The 17,315-nt window shown below is 37.6% G+C and overlaps 1 pseudogene; it reads right to left on the minus strand.

Annotated features, from left to right (window-relative positions):
* Positions 1-922: 922 nt before the first annotated feature.
* On the minus strand, positions 923-17,062 carry LOC127619460 (tripartite motif-containing protein 46-like; annotated as a pseudogene).
* Positions 17,063-17,315: the final 253 nt, after the last annotated feature.

The raw sequence follows: 17,315 nt of genomic DNA on the forward strand, positions 1-17,315 counted from the left end.
ATTAGTGAACATAATATTCTGCCAGCAGGCAAATCCACCATTCTCTCCAAAAAGATTTCAAAACTTCACTTTAAAGCCATTCCAGGGATTCACAGCCCTACAATACACCAAACTGAAATCAAGCACTTGGGTCTAACCATCCATCCATCCATCCATCCATCATCAACCGCTTATCCTGTGTACAGGGTCGCGGGGACTTGGGTCTAACACTTAAAAAATATTCTCTGCAAGCTTTAGTATGAATTTGCATAAGGTGATTTACAATAGTGGGATTAGTGCATTACACACATTTGCACACTTATACACTTTTAATTGCATAAATATTGATTAAAGCAATGTACTTCCAATCTATTGCATTGCAGATTTTTATTCTTAATGAAGTATTCTGGATTTAATTCAATTTCAGCTCAGTCAACAACCTTTTTGGCATAATTTTGATTACTAAAAATAAGTATTTCGACTCATCCCTTGCTTATTTATTTAAAAAAAATAAAACGTTGCAGTTACAGTAAGGCACTTACAATGGAACTGAATGAGGCCAGTCCATAAACGTTAAAATACACACTGTTTCAAAAGAATAGCCACGAGATGTAAACAATATACGTTTTAATAAGATTAAGTGTGAAAAAAGTATCTTACTAACCTTATCTGTGTAGAGTTATATCCAATATTACAACGTTGTTGTCATGAGGACGCAAGTAATACAAGTGAATCTTATAATCTGGTAAACGGCATAACACCAGGGCATCCCTGATTTTATTCCACTAAAATCATGTTAACATGTACTGTATAATGATTAAGTTTTGTGGGTATACTTTTGAAACTGTGTGTATTTTAATGTTAATGGACTGGCCGCATTCACTTCCATTGTAAGTGTCTTACTGTAATCGCAAATTTTTCCTTTTATTTTAATAAACAAGGTATGAGTGAAAATTATTTTTTTTCTGGTAATCAACATTAAGCCACAAATGTTCTTGATTGAGCTTAACTTGAATTGAACCCATAACATTTGTTTAAGAGGAAGAGATTCATCATTAGCCTAGCTTAACTTAACTCATTTTTAAATATATATTTTTTCCAATTACACAGGGGAATTCCTAGACAACAATACAGATTTGTGCAAGCTATAGGGTAAGTGTGCCTTAATAATATTTCATATACCTACACCAGCCTATAAGCCACATATTTTAGCATAAAAATCAAGTGTTGTGCATCGAAAGCAAAAGCAAAAGTAGCAAAAAGCATTTGGTCTTGGATTAGACATACATTGGGAAAGATCTTTATAAATGCTCCAGTTAACAGCTGAAAGAGTTTAACAGATCTGTCTTGAAAGCACATGGCTAAAGGGTAAAACAGCAGATGTTTACTGTAGTAATGTGGGTTATAAAACAAGGCCTTGTGTAACAGTCTGCAGTTTCTGCTCTGTTTGGAAATGAATAAACACTGTGAGACACTGTATATTATATTATATTATATTATATTACCATAATATACAAAGTGAAAATCTAGTATAAAAACTTTGAGGCACATTTCCTATACTGGAACAGAGAGGTCACACCTTTTAAGCTGCCTATATGCTACTTTATATATAGTATACGTGTGGATATGCATTTTTTAAGTATTTTTTTAGGTTTATATAGGCTGCATCACAAAAGGAATTATTCATTTGTGAGCAGTTCAGCAATAAGGCAAATATAATGTCAGACAAAAATCAAAAACCGAGCAGAAATATTTAAGAGGTTTAAGTTGGGTACAGTTAAAAAAACTTCTCTTAAAACGTAAATACAAAAACAATACTGAATCTGTCAATCCTGTGTATATCTGTTGGTATTTTCAGTGGCCTCAGTTCAGTTTCGTAACACGTGATTGGATGGTGATTCTTTGTACAGGCGTTTGATTTGCATTGCGATTGGCTACGAGCTCCTGTATCTGCAGAGCTCCGCCTCCAATGAAACAGAATGCAGGACACACAGGGGTGGGGCAATCAACAGGTCCCTCCCACAGTGGGAGGAGCGAGTGGGCATCATAAAACGTGACACGCCCTTTCTCAAAGTCAAGACACACCCCCAGCCTCGGAGGGAGAGGATATGTAACACCAGTAGGTGAACAAGGGCCATTGCCATTAGTGAAGCCCGACTCTCTGTAAATGGCATTTCCGTGGTGGGAGTTGGCAGAGGGGGGCAGGTAGATTTTGCCCATACCCATCGTGAGAAAAGAGAAAGGGGGAGGGGAATCGGATGAGTCTTCAGCCCCACTGTCATGGCCGCTGTCTGGATCATATCTACAAGAAAGATGGGGTGGATTCATTGGTCAAAATCATTAAATCAAATTTGACACTATTTACTTTCACAATACGCATTCCTAGTCTTATTGCGCTAGATTAATCATTTAATATTATTCCAAATAAAACAGCAGTTGTGTCATTCCGTGTCAACTCAACCAGAGATCCCAAGCATTTGTGTGCTTCTACTATTCAATTCAATTCAATTCAATTTTATTTGTATAGCGCCTTTCACAACACACATCGTTTCAAAGCAGCTTCACAGAACATCAGCATTAACAGACGACAAAAACTGCAACGTCCATAAAGTCGATTAATCATCATTGTGTAATTTAGACAAAATTTGATTTTAATGGTTTAAAAATAATTAAATGATAATTATATTAACTCTTTCCCTTCCAAACACGGAATTTTCCGGGTTTATGAAAAAGCTTCCGCCAAACACGGAATTTTCCTGGTATCCGTGTTTTAGGTGGAATACTGGTAAGAAAGACCCATGACGCATGTTTTGAAAGAGTACGTAACTCTTTGATCAAAGAAACAGACTGCGATCGTCTTAAACGTAAAGTGGAGTTTTGAGAATGTAGCTCAAAATGTAGATAGAAATGCCTTTTTCTCAGCTTTTTGTCCGAAATGTTGTTTTTGACAAAGCCTACCTTTAATGCCTTAATGGCATTAAAAATAACAAATGAAGATAAAATAAAATCGTTTTTTATTTGCCTAAAAGCAGAGGCTCAGATCTTTATTTTGATATATAGCATCTTCATATATTCATGGAATTAATTATTCTACGGGCCATTAAAGTTTTGCTAAAATCGTCAAAAACCCTGGCGGTGGCTGGCAACTTTTTTTTTAAAACGCTGGCGGGGAAAGAGTTAATAACCCCAGTGAGCAAGCCGTAGGCTGACTGTGGCAAGGAACACAAAACTCCATAAGATGTAGATTAATGGAGAAAAATAACCTTGGGAGAAACCAGACTCACTGTGGGGGCCAGTTCCCTCTGGCTAACATTATGAATGTAATGTAAATATTAATTATGTATAGGTAAAATCATGTTTTAAAATTATTAAACTAAGTGTTAAGGTGTCAGTGAGTAAAAATCGATTGTGTTTGAACTGTAAGATTAATGACCAAAGTCTTTGAAGTCCATCTAGATTAATTGTAGAGGTTCACATAGATGCAAGTGTCCCTGTCAATTGGCCGACGAAGGCTTTTGTGGGCAATAGTTAGTCTATGCATTGTATTTCACGATCGTAGTCCATCAATCGACCGCATTTAGTCATCATCATTCAGCGACATGTAGCAGTGGAGTCCAACATGAAGCAGGAATGGTGCTGGATCCAGCCGGTTCTGGTGACCTCAGGATAGGAGTCCCGAGGTTGAGACAGGGAAACAAATAAAAAGATGTAAGCGTAGATGCCATTAAATTTATTGCAGAGTTTGAGATCATGCTCAATGTTTCTAGTTCCGGCAGACTCAACTAAAGCAGCCTAAGTGTGGGATAAATTAGGTGTATGCCTGGCTAAATAGATGAGTCTTTAGTCTAGACTTAAACTGAGAGAGTGTGTCTGCATCTCGAACAGTGTTAGGGAGATTATTCCATAGTTTAGGAGCCAAATATGAAAAGGATCTTCCTCCTTTTGTGGATTTTGATATTCTAGGAACTATTAATAGGCCAGAATTTTGCGATCTTAATGAACGTGTTGGAATATAGCGTGTTAGAAGATCACTTAAGTACTGCGTGAGCTAGACCATTCAAAGCTTTGTACGTAGATAACAGAATTTTAAAATCAATACGAAATTTAACAGGTAGCCAATGTAGCGATGATAAAATGGGGCTAATATGATCATATTTCTTGGTTCTCGTCAGCACTCTGGCTGCTGCATTTTGAACCAATTGAAGTTTATTTATTGATCTTGCTGGACATCCTCCCAGTAATGCATTACAATAATCTAGTCTTGAGGTCATGAACGCATGAATTAGTTTTTCGGCATCAGCAACCGAGAGCATTTGCCTTAATTTAGCAATATTTCTTAGGTGGAAGAATGCTGTTCTACAAACATTTGTAATTTGATTTTCAAAGGACAGATTTGTATCAAATATAACACCTAAGTTCTTTGCTGTTGAAGATGATGTAACGGTACATCCATCTAGAGTCAAATTATATTTTAGTGGCTTATTTTTAGAGCTTTTGGTCCAATAATTAGAACCTCTGTTTTGTCAGAATTGAGTAGAAGGAAATTTCTGGCCATCCAATCTTTTATTTCATTGATACACTCTGTTAATTTTGATAATTGTGAAATCTCATCAGGTTTTGAAGAAATATAAAGTTGGGTATCGTCAGCATAGCAGTGGAAACTTATTCCACGATTCCTGATAATATCTCCCAGGGGAAGCATATACATGGAGAAAAGCAGAGGCCCTAAAACTGATCCCTGTGGCACTCCATATTTTACTTTTGTTTGGTTTGACAATTCCTCATTTACATAGACAAAGTGGTAACGGTCTGCTAAATATGACCTAAACCATGCTAATGCCACTCCACAAATTCCAACATAATTCTCCAGCCTATTCAAGAGAATGTCGTGATCTATCGTGGTCGAATGCAGCACTAAGATCTAAAAGCACTAGAAGAGAAATGCTGCCGCGATCAGATGATAAGAGCAAGTCATTTGTAACTCTGATAAGTGCAGTCTCTGTACTGTGATGAGGCCTAAATCCAGATTGAAATTCTTCATATATACTATTTTTCTGTAGAAATGAACATATTTGGGAGGATACTACCCTTTCTAGTATTTTTGACATAAACGGGAGATTTGAAATCGGTCTATAATTAGCAAGTTCTCCAGAATCAAGTTGTGGCTTCTTAATTAGCGGTTTGATAATTGCCATTTTAAAGTTTCTTGGGACATGTCCTAAGCATAGCGAGGAGTTAATGATATTAAGAAGAGGTTCTGATATTACAGGAGATACCTCTTTTAAGAGCTTAGTTGGTATTGGATCTAACAAACAAGTTGTGGCTTTTGATGTTTCGATAAGTTTTGTTAGCTCTTCATGACCTATGATAGCGAAGGATTGAAGATGCACATGAGGGAAATTAGTCGACTCTGATTTCTGAGGTGCTATGACAGATGATTGCATAATTCCAATTTTATTTCTGATTATTTCAATTTTATCTGTAAAGAAATTCATGAAGTCATTACTCTTGAGGTGTGACGTAATATCTGGTTCGGTTGAGGCTTTATTCCTAACCAATTTAGCCACAGTACTGAATAAACATCTAGGATTGTTGTGGTTATTTTCTATGAGTTTACTAAAATATGCTGACCTGGCAGCTTTTAGTGCGTGTTTGTAGCTACAGATACTATCCTTCCATGCACCCTGAAATACTTCTAATTTTGTATTTTTCCACATGCGCTCCATTTTCCGAGCTGCTCTCTTGAGAGCATGAGTGTGATCATTGTACCATGGTGCAGGGCTTATTTTTTTATTTTTTTTAATCGAAGTGGGGCGACAACATCAAGGGTGCTAGAGAAGACTGCATTTAAATTTTTTGTTATTTCATCAAGTTCTTCTGGGCTTTGCGGTTTATTGAGTATATGAGATAGATCTGGAAGAGTATTAGTGAAGCTATCTTTAGTGGTCGAAAGAATAGTTCTACCTAAACGATAGCGTGGTGTAGATTGAGTAACAGTAGCTGATCGCAGCATACAAGAGACGAGGCAATGATCCGAGATGTCATCGCTCTGCTGCAGAATTTCTATATTATCAACATCAACTCCATATGAAAGAATTAAATCTAGCGTATGATTATGGCGATGAGTTGGTCCTGTTACATTTTGTCTGACTCCGAGAGAGTTGAGAATATCGATAAATGCTAATCCCAATGTATCATTTTCATTATCTATGTGAATGTTGAAGTCACCAACAATTAAGGCTCTATCTACAGTAACTACAAGATCTGATAGAAAATTTGAAAATTCACTAAGGAAATCTGAATAAGGCCCGGGTGATCTATACACTGTAGCAAGGGTAAAGGACGACAGAGATTTTTTATTTATATTTGTATTTGACGGTGTCACATTAAGCATTATTAGTTCAAAAGACTTACATTTATATCCTGTCCTCTGAGTAACACCAAAAACTTCACTGTAAATTGTAGCAACACCTCCTCCTCGGCCCTTCAGACGAGGCTCATGTTTATAACAATAACCTGGGGAGTAGATTCATTTAAACTAATATATTCATCCGGTTTAAGCCAGGTTTCAGTCAAACAGAGCGCATCCAATCTATGATCTGTAATCATTTCATTGACAATTAGTGCTTTGGTAGCAAGAGATCTAATGTTTAGTAGCCCTATTTTTATATGATGTTTATTTTTAATTTGTTTGTTTTGTTCAAGTTTGACCTTAATCAAATTTTTTCTAAATGATTTAGTGAGGGTATTGTGTTTGGTAGTTCGGGGAACAGACACAGTCTCTATGAGATATCTAGGTGATACTGTCTCTATGTGTTGTAGTTTATGTGACCTGTGTGACGTCTCATGGCAGCTACTAGACTATTTGAGTGCAAATAGTCACACTGTGTAGCAGGTGCTCTTTACACCTATTGCAAGTAGTCACACACATAAGTTCTTCATCATTTATGTTTAACTTTCCTTAGAAAAAATATAAGCAAAATCACAAATCGGTCCACCAGGGAAGTTTCTGAAATTTGGTTGATTTGACATAGAATTACCCAGTTCTTTTACATCTGAAACGCCTTCATCTGGTCCAATTTAGCTGTGAAATTCACACCTTTCATGATCCAATCAATTTCTGATGGATAAAATCAAGTCCCACCCTGCATTTTTTCTTATTGAATATCCTGTTTACTCTGAAAAATGTCACATTATGGAAACGGGTTGTAAATTGCATTTCATGTTGATTGTGACAATCGGTGGGGTCATGACAGAAGCAAAGCAGGTAGTTGGTGACTTTTTTATCATCAGTTCCTCTTACCGTGGGCTAGCCATGTCTTGAGGCAGATGAAACCATTCCTGAAGTTTGGACTCCAAGCCCACACCAACCTATAGAGCAGAGAGAATAGTGAAAGACATGAAAAATCAATGCAAGTCTACTGAAATGTTTTTGTTGTTTTATAATTTTTGAGGTATCATTAATGTTTGCATATCAAAGTTTAATATTCAGGGTTAATGGTTTGTTTGAACACATTAACAAGTATGAGCAATATTAATAATGCTTAACAGCAAACACCACTAATAACAATGCTGATTTAAAAAAACTAATTTAACAGAAACAAACACACATCTAATTTTTTTTATAGAATTGTTAATGAATAATCGATTATTCGTTGTAAATAATTTGATCGATTAAGCTTATCAATTGTCGATTAATCTAGCACAAATGCGTTCCGTAATCATGCATTCCGTAAACATGCATTCGGTATTCATGCATTCGGTAAACATGCATTCGGTAAACATGCATTCGGTAAACATGCATTCGGTAAACATGCATTCAGTAAACATGCATTCGGTAAACATGCATTCGGTAATCATGCATTCGGTAATCATGCATTCGGTAATCATGCATTCAGTAAACATGCATTCAGTAAACATGCATTCGGTAAACATGCATTCGGTAATCATGCATTCGGTAATCATGCATTCGGTAATCATGCATTCGGTAAACATGCATTCAGTAAACATGCATTCGGTAATCATGCATTCGGTAATCATGCATTCGGTAATCATGCATTCGATAAACATGCATTCAGTAATCATGCATTCATTAAACATGCATTCAGTAAACATGCATTCCGTATTCATGCATTCCGTAATCATGCATTCCGTAATCATGCATTCCGTAATCATGCATTCAGTAATCATTCAACAGACAGATAAAAGACTGTATTTATAGTCATCTGTCACTAAAGGGTGCAGTACTGCTGAAAACATGACAGCTACTAGAACAACGTCTTTGACTGTTGCGCCGTGTCTCCGTTTCTAGGTGTCTCATGCATGAGTGCTGCATTTTTCAAATACTGTGTCACGTGAAAAGAACTTCAACTTTTAAAAACTCATCTCAAGATCACCTATTCTGTTCTAATCTTTGCGATGCATCTAGCTTTTTTACTGCGGGAACGTTTTACCATCTGAACAGCTTATTCACCATCTTTTTAAAACGTACCTTGACCAAGTAGGAGCCGGGCTCTACTAAGCATGCCCAATAGTGTCTGCCCTGTGTTATGGCCACATCGCCCACAAGCAAGTCTACCGTCAGGTGACAGGAAGTGAGGGCGCGATCAGCGGCCTGCAGCAGGGAGAGACCGGGCACACTGTGGGCACAATGCTGCTCCTTACTCACCACCAGTCTGTCCGTGTGAAGACCCCAACGGGAATCTAGGTAAAAATTCAACACTGGCGGAGGGGGGACGGACCAGGACCAAAAAAAGAGGGAAAGGGGAGGAGATGGCAGCAAGGGAAAACAGGGGAATTTTGAGGAGGTTGTAGGAGGAGGAAAGGACACCAAAAACACCAAAGGAATTGGTTGGGGAAAGGAAGAATAGAAGTATAGAACAGGAGATATATGCAAAGGAGGGCAAGGCATAAATATAGCAATCAGGAAAATGGTAAACAAGGAAACATACTCTGGGAATAGCAGGGTGAAAATCAAGACTGCAAATGGAGGAAGATTTTCATTCCAGAAGACAGACAGAGAGGAAAAGACTTACTCTATGATTGTTTTAAAGATAAGGGATACGCACACCAGGAGTGATGCAACGAACGAGTGATTGCACTAAATCTTTTCACACCAAATGTGATGCAAATTTTCTTCAGTCTCTGAGTCTATTTTATTTTTATGCAACATGCCAAATGTTTGTTTTTTTCTTTTCGTCAAACAATATTTTCAAATAAAATAAAAAGGTTTGAAAATGATTTGCAATCAAACACTTGTTTTTATTCATAGCAGCTAGTGTTAGGGTTTAGTCGTGAATGTCTGCCTTTTGTCTGGATGGTACAAACCTTGGATTATTGTTTGTAACATGGCTCTTCACTTACTTTGATCAATAAACATTACACAGCATTAAAGATTGCTTTTGCCCACATTTACAAAACACTTTGGTCAACAATCTCTTCACATCAAAATATTTCACTACGTCACAGGGTAGAAATAAATATACAGTGAATTAAACAATAACTGGCTTGTATAGTGAAAACAAGATGATGGAAATACAAACAGAAAGAAAAGGGACACAACAACATTAAGCATTTTAAAAGGAAATAGAGAAGTTGGCTGTACAGAGCTATCATTACTAGAGCGAGAAACAAAACATGGCAAAGTAAAGAGAGGGAGACATGTGAAAGGATAAAAAAAGAAGAAAAAGAATAAAGAGAATAGAAAATGAGTAAATTAGCATCTTTATGGAAAATATTGGCATGTGGATAATGTCTTGACTGTGTATATGTTCAAGTTAACATTAAGTAAAAATAGACCCATTTACTTTTTAATACATGTTTCTGGTCAAATTGGGAATGTTAAATTGGTGCACATTACTCAAAAAAATAAAAATAATGTCTTTGAAATTTTTCAGCAAAGTATGTAACAACTTGCTCTGCCTCAGAAACAACTTTTCTTTTGGCTGACATCACCAGTCTCTTTAATTTTTTCAACCCTTCAAATTCAACCACTAGTCATATAGAGATGTTTCAATGTTTAATCAAATGTTCCTTCCTTTTTGTTTATTTTTCATTGAATATCCTTGGAAATACATCACTTTACTGAGGTAAAATGGGTTGTCAACATGACTTTAAAGGGGTCATGTCATGAGGAATCAAATTTGTCATATAAGAGGTCCTTCTACTATAAAACATCCTGTAAATTTAAGAACTAAAAATGTAACCCCTAATGCGCTAAAAGCATTTATTGAAACAAAGCTGCAAAAATGCCTTGTTCTCTACATACGCGACTTCCCTATGTCATTTGAGGGCCCGTTATTTCATGAAGGCCTCAATATTGGAAAAACATCAATACTGACTTTGCGTCATCGCATCCTTGGCACCGCCGACTGGTGCTTCAGTTCATAAACTGAGAGAGAGCAGGACAGACAGGCCTAGTGTGACCTAACTACACCAAAGGATCCCATCTGGACTATTTTGAATTACTTTTGTATATAAACATGCACTACATAGACGTCTTTGATCACTGTAATGTATCTGGTGCTGCTTTTAAAAGTCAAATCAAGTTACAACTCTGAAGAGGAGATGCCATCATCAGGTGCTGTGCCTCTAGCTGGTTTGAGCACAAATGCATCATGGATGCGTTCTTTCGCTCATCTGCACTATATTTAGTTGTTAGTGTATGTAAGCATGCACTAGACGGACGTCTTTGACCATTTTTATGCATTTTAAGCGATGTGATGCTGTATGTGTAGGCGTCTATTCACCATGCTTTGGACTATATATGTGGGGGGGATGCTCATATCAGCATAGATTGTATGTTTTTCCAGCTCATATCAGTGTGCATTGCTTGTGAACTATCATTATACGATTTAAGCTTTGCAAAGGAACTGTTACTGAAGGATGGGGCATTTAAAAACACTTGGACCTGATCTCAAAACCGTAAGTAAACCGTTTCATTCATGAATATTTCAAATGTCATGACTGTTTGATAGTGTATGGTGCTGAATGTTAACAGTTGTGCTAGAGACTAACAGTGTAATACTGTATATTCGGATGCAATGTGTTGGATGTGCATTATGTGTAAACCCTGAAATTTCGTTTTATAATGTTGATGGGCTATTCATTCTCTTCCGATTGAGGTTGCTGAATTTGAGGGACTGCATGATGTTAGCCAATCATAAAAGTGGCCATTTATATAAAAGTTTTAAGGAGGCGCTTAACAGAGCGCAACATGAGCGTTTCAGACAGAGGGTCAGAGACAGGGTGGACAAAATGATCATATATTACTAAATTATGACTGTTTAGTGCCAAAAAAAACTTTACTTACATTATCAGTGAACCACATTTCAAGACCCCTTTAAAGAGTCTTCATATGAATGTTCATAGACTAAGCTCATATAAATGTGTTTGTGTGTAAATGGTCCTCACCGGGAGCTGGTGGTGTGTGTAAATATACTTCCTCACTGTATTCTCCGAACCCTGCTTTGTTGCAGCCTCTAACTCGCAGCACATAAACACTGTCCATCTCCAGCCTGTCAATCACCGCACAGGTCCCGGTCACTTTGTCCATTCTCTGCCAGCCCCAGCGAGCGGCAGCCAATCCCCCACGGATAACCCCTCTGGCCCCACCCCCTGGCACAACTCCACGCCGGCGGAATTACACAGAAAAATGCCAGGCGGGAGTGGATTCTTGAGGTAACCGCCAACACAGGAAGAGCTGGTCTTAGGCAAGGGTTCACTGGGTGATTCATATGAAGATTTATACCTTTAAAAATGTGTCTAATTAACATTAAAATGAACATTTTAACATGCTTATATTAAAACAATTCAAATAAATGAACTAATTTCTTGCAAGTTCTTTGGGATAACGTATAAAATAAATATATTTCTGATTATATTTTAATGGGTTTTTTTTTATGTACCATGAATAATCACAGAAAACTGTGCAATGAATTAGTTTAAAAAAATTCATTAATTCACAGCCCTAAATATAATATAATACAGGTATAATATAATATAAAACTTCTATGACTTTCCTTTACTATTCTAGTACTGAACTGAAATTTGGTATGGCAGCACTACTTGAACCTGCCATTAGGTGGCACTGCTGTTGCATTCTTAAAAATGAAACATAATTTATTCACATTTATTTAGATGTTAACTTAATACAAAAAGTATTAAAGGGATACTTCTTCCAAAAATGTAAATTCTATAATCATTTACTCACCCTCATGCTATCCCTGATGTGCATGACTTTCTTTCTTCTGCAGAACTCAAATGAAATGTTTCTGAGAATATTTCAGCTCTGTAGGTCCATGCAATGGGAATTGTGACCAGACCTTTGAAAGTCCAAAATGCACATAAAGGCAGCATAAAAGTAATCCATATGACTAGTAATCCATGTCTTCAGAAGAGATATGATAGGTGTGGGTGAGAAACAAATAATTATTTAAGTCTTGATTTACTATAAATTCTCCTCCCTACCCAGTAGGGGGTGATATGCTCAAAGAATGTGACTCACTAAAAACCAAAGAAGAAAGTGAAAGTAGAGATTGATGGTTAAAAAGGACATTAGTATTGATCTGTTTCTCACACACACCTATCATATCACTTCTGAAGACATGGATTTAACCATTGGAGTCTTATGGATTACATTTATGCTGCTTTTATCTGCTTTTTTCAAAGTTGTGGCCACCGTTCACTTGCATTTTATGGACCTACAGAACTGAGATATTCTTTTAAAAATCTTTGTTTGTGTGCAACAAAAGAAAGAATGTCATACACACCTGGGATTAAATGAGTAAATGATGAGAGAATTTACATTTTTGGGTGAATTATCCCTTTAAAACTAATGCTCTAGAAAAAGAAACTCATGTCAACATGATATGAGAGAGGGTCATGGACCCTGATGCTGAATTTAATACACACCTTGAGAGTCTGATAGGCCAGGGCGACGGGTGCGATCTTGTGACCTCTGTGAACTCGCCGCAATTTACAAAGCGCACAAAGAAGCATCTGACACGACTTGCAGTAAAACTGCAGCCTTTCCTGTTCATGTTCTGGACAAGTCAACACCTAGAGAGAGGGAAAGAGAGAAACTTTATGGTATTCAATGGTCAAATTATGTAGATTCGCATGACCTTTTTAAAGACAAAGTGGCTCACCTTTGGCCTAAAGTTTAGGGTAGGCAGAACATGCTCGTGTTGGGCACGGGGAGTGCCCCAAGGGTGGTAGAGTTTAAAGCACTCATTACAGAAGCTGGCTCTGCAGTCAGCACAACCTTTGGTGGCCTCCAGGGCCTGTGGCGGTTTACAGAACTGACACATAACAGCTACACTACCCAGACTTACTGTGTGTCTGTACCTAGACAGCAAAAGATGGAGATACAGAGAAAAAGAGTGATCCTGCAAAGTGACATTTATTATAATTATAAGCTTTATATTTCTGCATTTAAACACTCCAAAAATAGGCCCCATTCACTTCCATTGTTCACTGTAACCTTGATTTTTTTTTGTCTAAATATTTGTATTTTTATAAATGTTTTTGGTAATCAACAGTATGCCACAAATGCTGTCGATTGAGCTTAACTTGTATTAAACCCGGAATATTTCTTTAACTTTGCATAAAAGTTCAGGTTTTATTTGCTTTCGCTAAAGCACACAAGATGCTCTTTGGAACATTCTCAAAACATGCACAATAACATGGTTCGCCATGCTTACACAAACTTGTCCCATACCACCTTGAGTGTGTCCGGTCATTAAAGTAAAAGGGGGACATACCAATGTAAACTACACTCACTAAGCACTTTATTAGAAACTATTGTCTTATAAAGTGCCTGACGTGGTCATCTGCTGTTGTAGCCCATTTGCCTCAAGGTTCAACAGGTTGTGCATTCTGAGATGCTATTCTGGTCACTACAATTCTTTCTGTTAGCTTGAACCAGTCTGGCCATTCTCCGTTGACCTCTCTCTAGTCTTCCTAATAAAGTGCACAGTGAGTGTATGTAAGCAATCAGATATTTATGCTGATAAAATATTGTTTATTAAACTATATAGTAATGCAATAATGCAATACAGAAACTCAAAGAGGTTTGAGACTTTTGGACCCCTTTGTATTTAAATGTGTTTGTGTGTGTTTTTGTTTGTGTGTATATTACCTTTCCACAATCCTCTCCAGCATAAGGTTCCTGATGCACTCAGCCAATCCTCTCTCACCCAGTTCTACATCTCGCCCACAGGAGGCACAAGGAAAAGCATGAGTGGTGGAGGACCCTCCTTTCGCCTGCGACCAGGGTATGTCCCAGAACCTAAACACACACACACACACACACACACACACACACACACACGAGAGAGAGAGAGAATGATCATGCAATTGATAACTTGGCATCTTCACAAATACAAATATAATTACAACTATGAAAAACAGAATGAATTTAATTTGAGATTATTCAATATGTAAACTGTTACATGTTGCACTGATCTTGTTTTGTTCTATTAAATGCAAGTAAAACAGAAAAGCTTTAAAAGAACATCAAACACACGGAAAGTGTGTTATAATAATTGTAAAATATACCGTATAATTATAACAAATACAATATACACATGATGTTTGAGACAGCACAACGGATTTATATAATCCTTTTTTTTCCTGAAAAGGAAATTGCTGTATGGATTCATCAAAGACTATAAATGTACTTGTATGTTGTAACCTTGATGCACAAACTCTGCCCAACATTTTTTTTATGTAAAAGCACCGCTGTCGTGTAGTGTACGGTGGCTCAGCAAAGAGTTATTTGCAATCTGAAGAAACACATTTATTTCAGCTTTCATAAGCACATATTTTGCCTATTTGCTGCAAAAACAGTTTTGAGTTTTGCTGAATATTTTGTTAAGCAACTTCACTGTTTGAGTAGTAGTTTGAGCAGCTTTTTTTGAGTGAGCAATGTTGCAGACCCCAAAAACTATAGTCTGTACTCCCCCACTTTTATTGAAGCTGCCACTGCATTGAAGTATATACATGCTGTTTCGGAATAGCCAACTACCATGGCACTCTTACTGTTTTCACAGAATATGATATGGCAGAAATGATATGGGTGGTATGCTATTTCAAACCTAACCTCACACTCTCTCGCCTTTACTCACCTGAGCGCAACAAGCGATCAACACGGTCAGACTTGGGCATGGGTCTGCGCATCTGGCGAGGGGACCGTGTGTTGGGGGTGGAGGCGGGTGAGTAAGGCTCTGGGGGCAGCTCGGGCAGCGCTCTGCACCAGCACCTCGGAGGCACACATCAGACACACGCTGTGCAGGCAGGGGAGCACGATGGGCTGCTTTACAATGTCTTTGCACACCGGACACTGCAACTCCTGCTCCATACTCTTCATATTGGACTGAAAAGAGGGATGAGAGAAAGAAAAAGATGAAAATGAATGAGAAAAATGGCTGTAATTTCTGAGCCACTTACTTCACCAAATAACAAAGGCTGTTTTCAAAAAGAACCTCTTGCAACCCTGCATCCTTCTGCGCAGACTTTGTGTTTTGTCTTTGCTACGCATAATTTCATTTAAACTGACTGATTTCAGCTTAGGACACTCTGGGCTGTCATTTAAGGGTTCAACTTTTGTGACAAAACAACATGGCGCAGATCACAGCACAGTGTGTCTTTGGGAGAAACTGCAACAAAACTACATCTGGTAAGAAACCTCATTAAGTTTTTGCACTGAAACCTGTTTGAGTCAAAAGATTAGTGTCTCTAGTTTCCTCTGATATGCCATTTTAAACATTTGAGCACTTTATCGCGAAACGGCACACCGTTAAACACAATGACTGCTTATGAGGACTACATCACATATTTACATATTTGCATTTTCACATTGAGATCAATAGGTTCATCCAAAAGTTGAAAAGTTTTGTTTTCAGAGGATTTGTAAAAAATAAGGATGTAAATAAGGTGCATTTTGAACTGTTCTGAGACCCGTACAGCACACTGGAGGTTAAGTCATTCACTAAATAGGGAGCAAGGGAGCATTCTATAGATTTCCTATGAAGCCAAGTGCATTCAATCCAAACCTTCCATCAAATTTTCAGTTTCAGGCTGCAGATGATGTTTGAACCAATCAACATAGTTTGCAGACATGGGACAATGGCAATCAGTATTTATTCACTGGATATCACTTGTTTTTTTTGACAGTGCAAAGAGAGAACTTTGAGATTTTGTTGCTAAAGTAAAAAGAAAAAAAAAAAGTAAATTCAAGTCAAATAAAATTTGTATTTGTATAGTTTATTTGTGCTTTTCCGAACATGCACTGTTCCAAAGCAGCTTTACAGAAACTCATGCATGTAGCAGTTGCCTATGTTTCTGTTGATCATGGTATAAATGGTGGTGGGGGGGTGTAATGTATTTGCTTGTTTTGATTATTACCCCCCAAATCTGTTGTTTAATATAGCTGGCCACCCATGCACTGGCCTGAATCTTGTAATCTTACCAGTATCGTTATGCATTAGACAAGCATTTTGTAAATGTAGCTTTTTCCTTTAAAATCAGACTTTAACGCGTTAGAAAGGCGTGCATCCGCTATTAGTGCACTATTTGTCTTGTTTCTCACCACGCCGTCATTTATCAAAGTCAACTGGTCTTTTACGTCATCCAAGCTCGCAATGCGATATATTTAACCTGATCTTACTAGAAAATAAACCCAATCAAGGTTTGACCTTAAGAGTTCAATCTGTGATGGGTTGCATGGCAGACCGGCTCAAGTTCAGATCGGCACCGTCCTTACCTTCACCTGATGTCTGTGCGCCATTACGCGCTGCTGTCTGAATGAGCACTACTGTTGCGAGTCACTTCAGATAATGCCAATGGAAAGCATACTTGCAGTATTCAACTGCTAAATAGAAATGTATTTAGACACGAAAGCGCATGCTGTAGAAATATCGAATGACCACATGCGCGATGCTGATTAAATACAAGCCATTTTACTCATGTGAAAAGCAGAATGTACCGTTTATTCTTCGTTTTTTCGCAGCGATGCACATATGTAATTGGGGAGATCTTCCTTTTGCCGCCATTGTCGCTTTCAGGTTGAAATGTGGGTTAGTAGGATGCCGCCACATCCGTGCGCAGCTGGAGCTGTCGTACGCTAACGAATCGTTCTTTTGATTATTTTTAATGACTCGGTCGAACCGATTTGCAAAGTCTTTGTAGAGAACTCAACTTGTAGGGATGGGTTTGTTTAGGAGTAAAACTGAGATGGGAACAATAATGTTAACAATATTGAGAATAATTGATGATATTAATAAATACAATTACTATTGGGCTATTATTGGGAACACGATTGTTAGTGACGTTAA

This window comes from Xyrauchen texanus, chromosome 26 (assembly GCF_025860055.1).
Source record: "Xyrauchen texanus isolate HMW12.3.18 chromosome 26, RBS_HiC_50CHRs, whole genome shotgun sequence".
Lineage (NCBI taxonomy): Eukaryota > Metazoa > Chordata > Actinopteri > Cypriniformes > Catostomidae > Xyrauchen > Xyrauchen texanus.